The sequence below is a fragment of the Copadichromis virginalis genome, linkage group LG7 (genome assembly GCF_057382275.1).
Source record: "Copadichromis virginalis isolate Kocher_CV1m ecotype Utaka linkage group LG7, C_Virginalis_male_GT1.1, whole genome shotgun sequence".
Classification (NCBI taxonomy): domain Eukaryota; kingdom Metazoa; phylum Chordata; class Actinopteri; order Cichliformes; family Cichlidae; genus Copadichromis; species Copadichromis virginalis.
In genome coordinates this window covers 7,705,458-7,720,801 of record NC_140624.1, presented here as the reverse complement: position 1 = coordinate 7,720,801, position 15,344 = coordinate 7,705,458, and positions in this window count along the sequence as shown.

The following is a 15,344-nucleotide window of genomic DNA, read 5'->3' as shown; positions in this document are numbered from 1 at the left end:
GAAAACAAGCATCATTATATGTTTGAATTTTACTATCTTGACAAGACACGCCTCATTTTTTTTTCTTTTTTAATTTGGAGGATCGAAGTAGGCATCGCAAATATATGGAAAACCACTACATGTGTGCCATCTGTGGTGTAACATCTGTGACACACCCATCTGAGAAGAGACTCCCTAAAGAAACACACTGACCGACATGTGAAATAAAAGTTTAAATAACACAGTTTGAAATAATAGAGCTTGCCACCATGTTATCTTAATTACTGTAATTACTGAAGCAGATGCAAGCATTCAGTTAATTGCACTTAGACAAATCAAAAGTTTATTAATATGCTTCCAAGATTAACTAGGAAATTAATCCAGGAAATTGCAGATTACTTAAAATTTTATGATTATTGAACTGTGCAGTCCTAAAATAACGTATTACAATAACCAAAGTAGTTGAAATAGTCAGATAGTTAACTTGACATACGTGACTGAAAATAGCAGTTTTCTCACTTGTTTGTTCTACCAAAGCTTGAAAAACAGATCAAAGAACACTGTTAAACCCTTTACTTATTTATTATTTTAACTACAGAGAAGGTTGCTTAAAAAATGTTGTTGGCAGATATGTGTGCTTTTGTTACACTGGTATAGCATTTACAGCTCGACAACCAACATAATTAAAGCTTGTCCCCTGTGTTTTTCTTACACTTGTTACACACCAAACCTCTTAATTTTGTTATGGTTATGGCAAACCTTATTTACTACATAAAAAATGATAGAATCCTTCAAATATTAAGAGACTGCTGCAGGTTTGTTTACACACTCACCTTGCATATTTGAACATTTTGCTATACGTTTCTGTCTGCCTTGCACACATGCCATATAAATCAAGAGCTTCACTGGACACGTAACAAAATAACTCCTAAACCATGACCTTAAAAATCATTTCATGGCAAAGCTGAACTTCTTGACATTTCCATTCACTGGTGAATGACATGCCAAGAATATGAGCCATTGTTTCACACAGTAGAATGAACCTGATGCATTAGCCTGCTATGAGACTGCTTCATGAGTGGGAGGTTAAGGAAAAGAGAAACAAAACATTCATCCTTCAGCAATGTTGAAGCATCATAGCATCTGGTTCAGTATAAAATTCTTTGCACATGCCTCTGTTTTAAAAATTTGACCTACTGTAGGTAAAAGCAGATTCTTTATGTGAGTGACAAACACATGCCTAAACGCCTAGAGAAAAACCGAGCTGGAAGCAGATGTCTCCTCCTCTCATTAGCATAATGTTTTTGTGCACCGAGTGGCTGAGAGAAAACTTGAGGAGTGTGCAAAACAAAGGCAGAAACCACAAGTGCCTGGAAGACCGTTACAGCTTGAAAACACAACACAGCAGAGCACCTGTGTGTCTAAACTGATGCTTACAGGGCTGAGTGGAAGCGAAAAGAATCTACTTTCATAACTAGAGACGATATAATACAATCAAATGTCAGTGGGATATGCAAATTGTTTTTTCCCCTCTTTTTTTTTCAGAACTGTTCCATCTGTATGAATCCAGCCTTGGAAAAATAAACTTCTTTTTTTTTGTTACCTGAAGGCATTCACACATACCAGTGTTGAAAAGCCTGCCTGCTATGTAACCACAGCTGGGATGGTGCAGAGAGTGTGTAGGAGGCACAGCAGTGTGTGGCAGACCCCAGGCCATGCAAGGATTTTGTGCATAATTGATAGAACAAAGTAATTAGAATCTATGCTAGCACCTGTTTTTGTCCCTTGTAATGTATCACTACCTGACTGTTGCTACCCTGAAGTGCGGTTTTGATGGATGGCGCGGTGACAGCTCTGATGTTCTGATGATCACTGTGCAGTGGTGTTTATCACTATTTAATGTTACAGTAATTGCTCCCCTTGTGGTGATTGGTGGGCTACTGAGTGCTGGCGGTACTTCCACTTGAGTCTGTGGTATGGTGGTTATCATCTTGCGTTAGGTAAAGCGTAAACATCACAGATCAATCTTGAAATTCGAAACTTTTGTTTTCACACAGCCGGCTTCTGCTCAGTTTCAAGTGGCAGCCTCAGGGGCTGAAAAATAAAGCCTATATGCAAGTGCCAAAAGTGAGTCAGTCCGCACATACTGCCACGTCAAAATGTCTAACTGTGCAGCCGAAATAAGCAGCTTTACAGGCTGGTACAGAAAAATACTACCTACTCCATAGGGGACATTTTCCCTTTCCATGGGGTGATTTTTTTTTTCAAAAATTCAAATGTTTTAAAGAGTATTAAAACGTCGTTGTGCAGCTGTGTGTGAAACCTGGGAGAAGGTTGTTTTTTTTTATGAGAGTGCGCAGTTTCATTAGTTCAGTAAGTGCATTTTGTTTTGAGTCTCATTTTTTGCTCAAAATCAAAAGTTTGCATCCACTTTTGATATCACGGTGATGTGATTTTAGTGACAGTGAAAGACTTCCCAGGTCTAACCAGTGAAATATAATCATGTCAGACTTAAAAGATACTTACTGCAAAAATGACATGGGGGATTCCATGATTTCTGGAAAAGAAAGAAAGAATGAAGGAAAGAAAGAAAACAAAAGAAAACTGAAAAAAACAAAACAAAACAAAAAACAAAAACACAAGTCAGTACCATACTGGTCTGATATACCCTGAAGTCTGTAGTCCTGTCAGTTTAACATTTATGAACTATAACTAATCAAGTTCAGGACTTGAAATGATATGCAAATATATTCAAAAAATTCAATTAATGTGCACAGCATTCCATTTTCACATTTTCCTCTTCAGACACTCACAACCAATTCAAAAAATTCAAATGGTTTTACATGCCAGAATTACATCCCCCTTCCACTCAGTGCCATTTGGCCGGCCATTTAACTTCAATATTTATACATTTTTAAAATGCTGTCAGTTTAAATAAAGAATTAATAAGAATTAATTCCACTACAATAGATTTCTAAGGAAACAGTCTGATTGACGGCAGAGTTTTTCTGGTTTATGCAGAGCATGATCTACAAGGTTTCACTGTCTTTTACCCACATATGAATTTACTGAGATCAACAGTGTGAAAATCCTGACCTCTGTAATCTATTTTATGGCATCATGGACTGTAAGTTTTTAGAATGGTGCATCATTCATCATTTAAGAATGATAGAGTGCAAAGTGGTCAGGTTAGGGATGACTTTTTCACCTTATGTATGGTTTGTCCACTCTATCTGCCCATCACAACAGCTGCTCAATCACTTGCAAAAGACAACAAACCATGCACGCAAGAGACTCTTTCATAGCAAACCTTTCTAAATGTAGAATGTGGGAGACAGAAGCCCTGGCCCTTACATGCAGTTCATCAAGTTGAAATAAGAAACTTCAGAACTCCTATTTGTAGGGAATTCTAATGTAGATGATCAGGTTTGTGTTTTACAATTTACTGTGAGTCATAGGAAAAGTCTGAATCAGAATCCTTTTCATTTCTCCTTTATTTAGATTATTTAGATTTCACATGGAAACAACAGTGGTGTAATGGTGGATTAATTTAAAGTTGATTAACATTTAGTATTAATTTACAACCTGCATTAGAAACGCTTGTGTTGTAATATTAGGGTAAGTCCTGATTAAAAGGGCAAATCATAGTCTTTCCCTAACCTTAAAAACATATGATTGTGAAAGAGGTAAGTTGTGACAAGAGCACCGATTAGTATTTTCAGTCTCTTTCTTCTTACATATATGTTAACCATGTACATTGCTTTTGGTTATATTGTGTTTAAAGGTTGTTGCACTACTAACTCAAAAGATCAGTTGATGCAAATCTAAATGCTGTTAAAAGTTACAGATGACTTACTGCATAAGGCTGATGTTTTTAGCCTAATGTGTGGGTCAAAGAACATAAGCCCTGTCTCTTGTCTGGGTATAGTGTACAAGGCACAGTACTTTGACAACAGAGGAGATAGAGCATTGCTTTTAGCGTCCTCATACTCTGCCTTTTGCACTGGAAGACCACAATCAATCCCAATCTTGCTATTTCTGGCTACACTTTTCTAATTCGATGAATTAATGCAATCTCAGCTACATACATTTTTCTAGAAAACATGTTTGATTAAGCAAATGATGACAATATGAGTTAATTTTGCAAGTGATAATGCGAGTCTCTTTCATGCTTAATGTTCCTTTCCTCCAAATCCTTCTTCTTTTGGAATCATGTTCTTGTTATTCTTGGTTCACCAAATGTGCCATTCTTCTGCTGTCCTCTTTCTAAGTGAGTAGCATATTACTGCCTTGGTACACAGTAGAAGGCAAACTCAGGGTCTTTATGTAGCCCCTCTGAGCATTTTTAGGTTTGCTTCATTTAGTTGTTTATGGGATGTGACTGTTGAATATGCTGAACAGGCATCCTAAAGCCATGTTTTAAATTGATAAGCTATCCTCTCCTGTTTCTCCCATCCCCCAGGAGGTAAGTGAGTAGACACAAAACTGTTGCCCTGCAACTTAACTTGTTCCCAGATGTGGAGGGATCAAATGACAAAGAAAGAATAGAGCGGTCAGAGCAGAGAAGGGGCTTGATGTGACAGCAGCCAGACAGTTCTGTGGCTGGAACTTGTTGGTGGATCAGGGGGAGATCAATGGCTTGTTGATCCTATGCTGCACCCTCCAACTTGATGGATTGAAGCTTTGAGTAAGAAAACCTCCATAACAGTTTTCGATCACACCAAACCCCCTCATGGATTATCGCCTATTCTCATTCACCAGTCCCTATATCTCTGTCTGTCTCTTCTGGTTTATCTCCACATTCCTCGCAATTGCACTGAGTCTCGATTTTCTTTAAGCAAATGACCAGACTGTTTCAGCACAGGGGAGTTCACTTCAGATGTGTACACTGAAGCATGAACAGGACCTCAGGCAATGCCAGCTATTGATTTTGCCATGATTCTGATTAGAGGGCTCCCTGTTGCAATCAATACCATATATCAGTGGACTCCACAGTAAAACTGATGGCCTTAGATAGTATCCCATATTTGGTTTCCAATTAATTAGGCTGTTGATTATTTTTAGGATTAAAAGGCAGTTGAGTGAGCACAAGATCCCTTAGCATAAAAACAGTTCGGCATGAGAGACTCTCGACTGCCCAAACAAATCAGACACTGGATGTAACGACTACAGTCAATAACACCACTTGATCATCAGGATTACATTTTATGGGCTGCTAGACGCTGTACACTGGATGATATGAGTAGGGTGAAAAAGGCCTCTCTCATACAGCTTTCACTGAGTGTCTTATTATCTTATATTTTAATGAATAATGGTTCAGCAGGTGACATGTACCAGCTGCAGGAGTCAATGCTACAGAGCTCTCATGCTCTCAATGTATTCATATATATGAAAATTGTGTTAAGGCTTTGTTGTTGCCATAGATTGGCCAGACAACTTCAAACTGATAGCAAGGCAACAGTAACTCAAATAACCACTCATTACAAGCAAAGGTGTGCAGAGGGGCACATCTTGGTTACCTCTGAACACACAACCCATTGAACCTTAAAGCAGATGGGATACAGCAACATAAGATCAACAAGTACCACTCCTGTCAGCTAAGAACACGGCTACATTTCACTCAGGTCACATAAAATTGAACAAAAGATGCACAAAAATGTTGGCTATGTTGATGAGTCCCAGTTTCCTTTGCAACATTTTCAGGCTGTGGTCAGAATATAGCAACATGAGACAAAAAACAACAACATGAGAGCATGGATGCATCCTGCCCTGTACCCATCAGTGGCGGTGTAATTATGTGGAGTATATTTTCTTGCCACACTTTGGGCCCCTTAGCTTCAATTGTGAATCATCTAAATGCCACAGCCTACCTGGATATTATAGCTGACCATATTCATCACTTTTAGCTCTCTTCACTTTTAATTCATGACAGAGGTGTCAAACATGAGGCCTGGGGGCCAGACTTGGCCCACAGGTCAGCTTTGGAAAATGTGAAGGAGAATGTAAATTTAGGCCTTTCTTGAAATGTATTTTAATAACTTTCAGAGATTTTCCAGCGTCACTGCTTCAATGGTCATTTATAACACACCAAAGTAATTAAGTAGCAGATAAACAATTAAATGACAGAACAAGTTCTTATTTTTTCCACTGTCTGTTATAGAAATTTATTTTGATTGACAGGATAGTCTGGACAATGACCATCATTTTAGAACTTCTTCTGTAATTGTAATCTGACTCATGATGTATGGGTTTGACATCTATGTTTTATGTACCTGCAAGCAGCCATCTTCCAAAAGTCTCTTCTAGTAGGATAATGTCACAAAGCTAAAAACATCTCATTGCAGAGTTCATAACGTGTGTGATGTCAACATAATCTCAGAGGAATTTGTCCAGCACCTTGTTCAATCTATTCCATAAAGAATTAAGGCACCATAAGAAACGGTAAAGTAACTGTAAATTACCCTAAATTTAGTTGCAGATATTTTTCATCTTCAGAGAATAAACTGGAATAATTTGGATTTTGTCACATTTCATGTTTTACCCCAGCAATCTTTTAAAAACATGTTAGCATGCTGCTACTGAACATCCTTTGTCTTGTGAAAGACTGGGACTATTAGCGTTTTTGTACAAGACTTAGAGAATTTAAAGAAGTTCTAGAGTTTGTCCTCTTTGTTGTCACAATTCAAGAGGACCGCTGTAAACAGATTCTCTTTTTACACCAGTGTGTTTATTCAAGAACAGAAAGTATTTATGTCTAGACATTTAACACATATTTTTGAAAATGTTATTAAGCAAAGCATTTTATTTAAATAGCACCGTACCATTTTATGCATAATTGAACTAAAGATTGTGTCGATGTCCTGTTGTTAGTGTTAAAGGTACTGCACCACCTATTTTCCATTCTCTCTTCATGTTCTGTCAAAACCTGGCAAAAATCACTGCTTTGAAAGTACATTTTGCTCATACATATTCAGTATAATGAGCATATATGTGGTTTGATAGTCACGATTTGACACTGCAAATTGGCTGCCAAAGATTGATGAGAGGTGGGATTCGTCTTTCTGCCAAATGGTACAGATGTGATTTGGCTATTGACTCCATTGCCACCCAGAGATGCTGACATAATGAAATGGCTCACTGTGAACTCCCACCTTGATTAGAACGAGTAATTATGAATATGCTGCTGTAAGCGTAAAATTGGACTGAAAGGAGGCGTTCTGGAAAGTGACTGTTCCTCTTTGACTCTGAGTGGCTTGTAATTGCCTCTACCACACGATCAATGACTCCTCAGAATTTTGCACTTGGATGGATCAGCTTGTCTGGATTATCTGTGGAGCTTTAAAGCCAACATTTCACAGAAATATTGAAATTTTTTGTTAGTTACTCATATTTTAGCAAGCTTTTTAGCTATGTCAGCACAGTAACAATATTAGAAAACATTGTCAGTTTGGAAATCAAAACTAGTCTCTGATAGTTAATTCAGCACGACCTTGGTTGATGAAAGCTACTAAGAGTTGAATTTGGATGCCCCATGATACTCTGTCATAGACTAGCATGCTACAGTTTGCCAAACATGGCACTTTTCCCTCCTCCTTGACACTTTGAATTCCTCCCAATTCCTCCTCTTGTCAAATTCCCTCCTCCCCATCTGTGTTTCTATCAAACATTTACTGTAACTGCCTGTAGACAAAAACATGTCAAGAGATTTTTGTCTGACTCAACAATCTCATATGATTAAACTTGCAATATTATTTAGAGGGGCTTACACTGTGTAGTATTACCTGTACTGTTCAGGTCACAATACATGGAGTATTTTACCAGGGGTGGGATGAGTACATGGTTGCAATCCTTAGCTGAAAAATGCTATATAAACATCAGCTTCTGTCTGCCAGGCTACAACTTGGAAGCCATTTTTAAGTTACACAGTTAATCAAGAGGAAGGACACGACAGACAAGCTCTATTTTCCCTTCCTCAAGGTGAAATGGTACATATAGTCCGAGATTATCAAGACACATTTCACCCATGCATCCCTGCATCTGTCAGTCTAAGCCCAGGAGGCCAAATGTCCTTTTCTGCACACATTTAGTTCTTCCAGCAGGAATATGCAGTGCTGTGTTCCTTTGGTGTGATCCCACGAAGCACTTCTTCCATGTTTGCAGTCAGTATTTACTGAGTTACTAAATAAAACCTTATTTATTGTTTTTGTATTGCTTCTGAGTCTGGAAAATTTATGTTCGTGTGTCTTGCCTACATCTATACGTACACAGCTATTCTTTTTAAATTAGAAAATTAGGAAAATATCTCCATCCACATGGGAACTCAGAGTAACAGGTGATAACATAATCCTGACCATTATAGAAATTTGGTCAAGCAAAAGCTCACAACAACACAGCACACAGTCTGACATCAAAAAAAAGGAGATGATGGTGCACGCTTTTGATGCCAAGAGATAAAATCTCTGTTTTCTTCTTCCACCTGTCAACGCGGAACTGAGATTCTGAAACTATTCACCCCGGAAGGAGTTTTTCAAAAGCTCAGTTTTCAGTGATCTAAAGTGTAATTTATGTGTGGATGAAGGGCGCCCAAATTCTATAGAAAAAGCTAAGTCTACCAAAATACCTGTATACATGTGGACAAGGCCTTAGTCCTATTGCTTGGAAGTGTATTAGAAAATAGCTCATCTGCTGCCTTCAAGTGTGACACATGGTGGCCATGTTGATATTTATATACAGTTCATTTTGCTTGGCTAAAATAATCTCCTCAAAATACTTCAACCTTAAGCCTCTGGTATGGTATGTTAACAAGTTAAACTACTAAAGCTGAAATGGGTTGAGGACATGTTTTGACTGAACTTTCTCTCCCGCTGACATCGTAGGGATGCAACATTGGCTTCATTTGTTACTAGACATAAACCTCTAGAGGTTAAAATGAAATGAATGCAAACATATTAAAAGTGCAGTTCCCTTAGTGTCCACCTGAAGCTGGCTTTGAAAGTGAATCAATTCATGACAAACCCGTCCGACTTTAGAGCTACACTAAACATGTTTACCAGCTTATGCACGGTAACCTCATCCATCTACTGTCTGGAGAGACAGTTCTTAGCAGTTTAATTAATAGTACAAAGAGGAAAAGAGGGCTGGCTGTTTAATTATGACAAGCATCTTGTCTGTGATTGCTAAACCAGGGAGAGGGAAGGGTTAGCCTGAAAGTCGGAGGATAGTGTCAATATTTAATAGCACTGGCTCCTTAAAATTGATTGAAACTCCCTTTTATGAACACAGGGGGGTCCATAATTGTACACCCTCATCTGTCTTTGACACTTACCTTCTGTTCTCCTTTCAGTGTACTCTGGGCTTTTGCAAGAGCTGTCGTATTTTGCCATTGCTATTATCAGGATTGCTATTCTTTTTTCTTCTTCCCCCTGTTACACTGTTTTTCACCCCTCCTTTGCCTCTCGTGTCCGTTATCTGCTTTTCGATTCCATTAGCACAGTGACAGAGAGGTGATTACAGCCAGCCCATGTCTTTTAATACAGATTAGACGTCATCTGTGATGCCTTTCATATGCCTGCCGTCACGCCATCCCAAGTCATTGTCTGGGGCCCTTTGGCTTGAGCTGTTGATATGGCCTGCTGTGTGCTCCTGTAATGCTGTCTGTTTTCTCTGCACTTTGCCATGGTGAATATCAGTATTTGACACAACTAATAAGGCCTTTCATTTTGATGGAATTCACTCTTGTGTTTTTTCTCACTGAGGCAGAGCTCTGTGCCTGGGCTGTGGCTGGAGCTGAGAGACAGATTGCGTCAAACAATAAAAGTTGTGTTTGGCAGGCCTGGCTAGCCCTCTCTGCCACCTTTCACTCCTAAAATATACTGCAAGCAATGTCCGCTGGTTTAGTCTATGAGAAGGCAGAATAATTACTTTGCAAAATTATCATTTCCATGCATGATTTCCTGGTGATACAATTCAATTACATTGACAAGAAACCCTTTCAGAAACAACTGGAGCTTGATTTTAATTGAACGGCGAGTCAGCTCTCATTTCCTCTAATTTCATTGTCACACTCCTGAATTGTGTTGGATGATCACACACAACAAAGGCGATGAGATAATCATTGCCAGTGTAATGCTGCTCTTATTTTAATTTTGAAGAATACAACAGATTTGCCATGCAGGTAAGAGAGGCTGTCATTTCAAATCAGGGCGAGCCACTGGAGCATCCAACATGAAGATGGGAAAAGCTGTAAAAGGACTTAACGGTTTTGTCTTTCCGCATCTCACCATGTGTCTGCTTGAATGCAATTAAATGTCCTCAGGTGGGAGTGTTCATGTGCCAGTGTACCTGGAGTGACTTCAAGTAAGAGCATTTACCTTTCTGTGTGCACATTTAGTATCAATAATGCTTTCGTGTGCCCTGTCAACTTGTCCTTTGTTTTTCACTTGATCATGTTCTAGTTTCTGGTTTCCTATCACGAAGGTGAAGACAATGATGCACCCAGTCACCTGCGTCTGCCACCTGACACTGCTGTAACCGACCCTCGCATCCAAAAGCATGGCAACAAGGACAAAATATCACCATTACGAAATTTGGTAAAGTCTTTTAATAAAATTATGTGTCGGTTTATTTAGACAGTTTTTTTTATATATTAAAAAAACTGACATAATTACATATGACACTGAAAAAACAAAACAAATGCACACACAAACAACACAAAAAAGGGTGTTGACAAACATCATGTTGTTGCAGAAGCTAATTTTGACAATTTTTAGTTCCTGGTGAAAAGAAATGTCAACAATCTGACTCACATATAATCCTGCTTTTGATTATGCTTACACACACCATCCGTCCATCAAACTCTGTCAAGAATTTTACTATTGAATAAATCAGTTGATTACAGATGAGTCAGTGATAGTTGAGGACTAAATGCATTTAAAGGTGGGGTACAACAGGCCTTTGAGAAGTTGTACACGAGCAAAAGAGAGAAAGAGCACCCTGTATGTGTGTGTGTGTGGTTCAAGGGAAAGTGTTTGCTGGGTACAATTGTCAGCTTTTCAGTGTTTGTAGCCCACTGGGTGAACATGCAGCACTGTAATTAATTTCATGTTGCTACAGTCTGTGTCTCAGTGCTTCTCTGTCAAAACAAATGGGTTACAAAGGATGGAAAGATGGGAGGTACTGGCAAATTTAAGTGTAAGCTAATTTAATGTAGGTTACATACAGTAACTCCCTACTTATGTGACTTTTTTGAATATTGTTATTATTAAGAGAACATGAGTTTAGTCCTCTTTGCTTGCTATTGTTCACCATGGCTCTGTCACTGAAGCTTTCCCTGGTTATGTTTTTGCCAGCACTGTAGTATATATACTACACTATATATAATGGGCAAAATAAATATAACTAGAAATTAAGTATGCACGACATATTTTGCAACAGTTCCTACAGCATGTATGTTGGTTTACTTTAAAATGTTTGCCTTTCTTACACTGCAACACAAGCTCTCTTAAAGGTTATGTTAAACTTTCTAAGCAGCAGAAGCATTACACCAGGATCTACATTACACAATTATAAACCTTGATTAACCATACCTTTTGTTTTATTAAAATTAGCCCATGAGTGTTAGTGCTCTCTTGTTCTTTATGTATGGATAGAGAAAAGTGATTCTACAGGGATAAATAGGCACTGCAGGGGTCCTAGAGCACAGACTCATCCTCCCCCAGGTGGTGCCACAACCTGTGGTGGCACAGAGGCAGGGGCCGTGACCACAGCCTTTCAGTTGGTGCTACCCCAACAGGAGAGATGAGGATTGTGATAAAAGGGTACCCCCGAGGCCTAGCCTGCTTCTACTGTTGTTTGCAGGTGCACTGTTAGTGGGGCACCAACAGTAACACACAGGTGATAAAGCTGGAAAAGAGCAAATCAACAGAAGAATGAAACAGGGCCTCCATCTGGCACAGCTGTTCATTGTAAAACACTCTCTGTTGCTTTACTATTAGGATTTACTGAGTTTAAAAAAAAAATACTATACTGGGCATTTATCCCTCAGGATGACTGTCAGATAAAATGCAAAGCAAGAAAACTAATAAATTTGCAACAAACATGATATAATCAAAATTATAAATCATAATGTTTTGCAACTGTGCCGGGTAACAGAAAAACAGGTGCACTAGGTACATAAAACATATTTAGATGTTTTGAAGTCGTTAACTTTCTGGTAATATAGAAGGGTTTGGGGATACTTGGCATAATTTCCATAATGGACCAAAACTGGAATGCTTTTTCTCCCCTTTTTCTAAGAAGCACAGCAGCTAAATTTCCTACCTACCTCTGGAAAACACTCTGTCTTGGCTTATCGCAATATGATATTTACCACCCAGATTCAACAAGCAACACAGCCATTTAGCCTGTTAAGCTCAATGTACTGCCAGGCAGACAGCAGCTGGAGTACACACAGATGAAATTGTACAGGCAACATTTGGCATTCATAGGACATTCCCAACAAAATAAGTTTTTGCTTGGCCAGATGGGTAATTGATGACAACCACGGCAATGGTTGAAAGCAATGCTTTTGATGCCATAGAGAATGTGTACACTAAGGACAGAAGAGGTGACTGCATGCTACCTGCCCGGTGTTATTTCAGGCCTGGATGGAAGGCAGAGTAATTTGTTCCTTTCATGGACAGATGGAAAGCAGAGTGACAGATGATTCACTTTACTTCATCTTCTCTTCGCTGTTATGTGTCTAATCCTACTGCTGCTCCCTTGTTAATGTCTATAGTGACACAAACAAACAAGTACAAATTCTGTCCCCCGCTGTAGTACTCTTGTGGTGATGAGTATTCAGCTCATTTAAGCAAAAAAAACTGTGAGAGAATGAGAGAAAATCAAGTCTCAATTTTGCACCTAGAGGCAAAATTGAAAATACTGCTATTTTCTGTCAAGCATATGAAACAACAAGCAGTGTTGTATTTAAGATTGTGTATTGTAATGTATTATGATAAGGGTAGTGATACTGATATGTTAATTTGCAAGAGGCGGTTAAACATTGTGGTTGTTTGCAATGTAGTCAGTTTGCCCAATATGCTGTAGGGTAGTTTGTTTGTGTAATATCTTAATATCTTAACATGCAATGTTATCCAGTGAATATACTGAAATAAAAATACTTCATAGTCCACTGTGATGTACAATAAGGGGGGATAAATCACCTGGGAAAAAGAAATATTTAAAAAGTAATTATGTTATAATCTATGCTCCCTGGCTTATCAGCTTCTTTTGTTGCAAAATAGAACAAAAAATAACATGAATGCATAAACAAAACACAAAAAAGGAAAGAAAAGAAAATCATCAGTGGCATCTAAACCACAACAAACCCCAACAAAAAGACTGGCACAACATAATGATGATGGTAATCTGTGTGCTCTGATTGAAGGAAGATGATGTCTTAGTTAACAGGGTTTGATGTGCACACTAAAACAGATCAAAAGATGAATCTGTACTGAGCATATGGTGTAGTGAAATCACATTCTTAGAGGAACACGTTTTTTTTTAAACTTCTTTGGGCCAATCACAGAGACTCTTGCGTTTGAGGATCAGGTTTGTTTACATCCTTGAGCTCCTGCTTACATTAGCAAACACAGTTCTCATACACTACAGTCCCACTTGCTCGCCCATGATTCAAGTATTTTATAGCTGATGATCATTTTAATAGTTCCCAAGATAATGTGTCTGATACATAATGATAACATCTCAAGGGATCACAAGAATAATCCTCTGGGAATTTTCTCCTCAACAGTTATCCTGCCAAATGAGAGAAAGCACAGATTTGCTTTGTGCAGAGAGAGAGAGGGAGACAGACTACTGTGAAGCACGAAGCCACCAGTCAAAGCATATCATGTCACTTGCAATATTCTTGCTGAGAAAGTTTCCTCCTGGCCTATTTAAGATAGAGATAAAAAAATTGGTGCCATTATTATTTTATTATTTTGCCCTTGCCCACTATGTCTCCACGAACTGCTTGCACCAGGGTATAATCAGTGAAGGTATTGGGGATTAGTCCCTCTTTGCCACGAAGGTCGGTATATTTCTTCTCCTGTGGGGGTCACTGTTACCACATCTGAGGCAATGAGCCTCATCCGATGTTCCCACTGCACTAATGAGTTATGGTGGCGACTGCACACAGACCACCAAATTTCTGCAACGCTGAACACACGCTCACATCCAGACGCATGGACTGGACACAGATAGATGCTCCCTGTACATGAGTGAGCATACATACTCCCAACAGTGAGGACTGAGAGGAAAAGCAAGGGGCTCTGCACTCAGACAATAGTCTGATAAGGGACAACGTCAGCTTTGCTTTCACCTGCTAGTCAAACAGGGAGGGAAAGAGTTGGTCTAAAATAGCTGCAATACTAAGTACATTTCAAAGCTCGGAGGATATAAAGAAACCCTGCTGGTAATTGAGCGTTTTATTATGGACATAATGGACCTTTCTGACCTGTCATGTCACTTAGAGATCTAGACAAATGGATTGTGTTGGCTGTGATTCATGGATATAGAATTTTTGTTCTTGTACGCATGTATGCAAACAGTTGCTGCTCTTATTCATTTTGTAGTAAAATTAAGCAGTGATAGTGATGCATCAGGTCTGAGAATGTTCAAAGAAATGTAGACAGAGAAACAGGGTCCAGTATACATATCTATTTTTCAACATTTGTCAAGTTACCCCCACTGTTCCTTTGTGGCAGACATTCACCTTGCCAGTACTCAGGATGGCACCACCTGTCAAGGCTTGCCTTGGGCCTCAGACAGAGCCCTCTGTGGTGGAGACTGGATTTTGCGGCGGATCAGTGGGATTTATGTGGACAAACAGACTGCCACTGTATACTTCCACGTATGCTGCCCAAAACTCAATTTGGTTGTACTGCGACTCATCTCTACCTGCTTGAATCCTGATGAGGACAGGGACAGTGGGGGGATGAAAGGAAAGCAACGGGGACAGGGTATTTCAAGTTCAAGTCTGCAGTGATTTTATTCAGCTCTTTCTAGGTACTTTAAAAGGACTGTTTCTACTTGAGGGTTTCACTGATATATGAACTTTCTTTTTTAAATTATTACTGCAGCTCAAATTATTAGCTTGACCTTTACATAAGAACATGAGGTTTGGTCATTAATGTGGACCAGTATGCATTAGCTGACAGTCGTTGGAATGGCAGATGACATAAACTTGTTTTGACCTTGCGCAGCCATGTGTGACTGGATCTTTCAGAGTAAGTACACTTGATGTCAGGGGTATGAAGCAGAGCCACAATCAGCATCTGCATCTGCTATATCTGAAAAAAAAAAAAAAAAAAGAATACTGAGGCGGT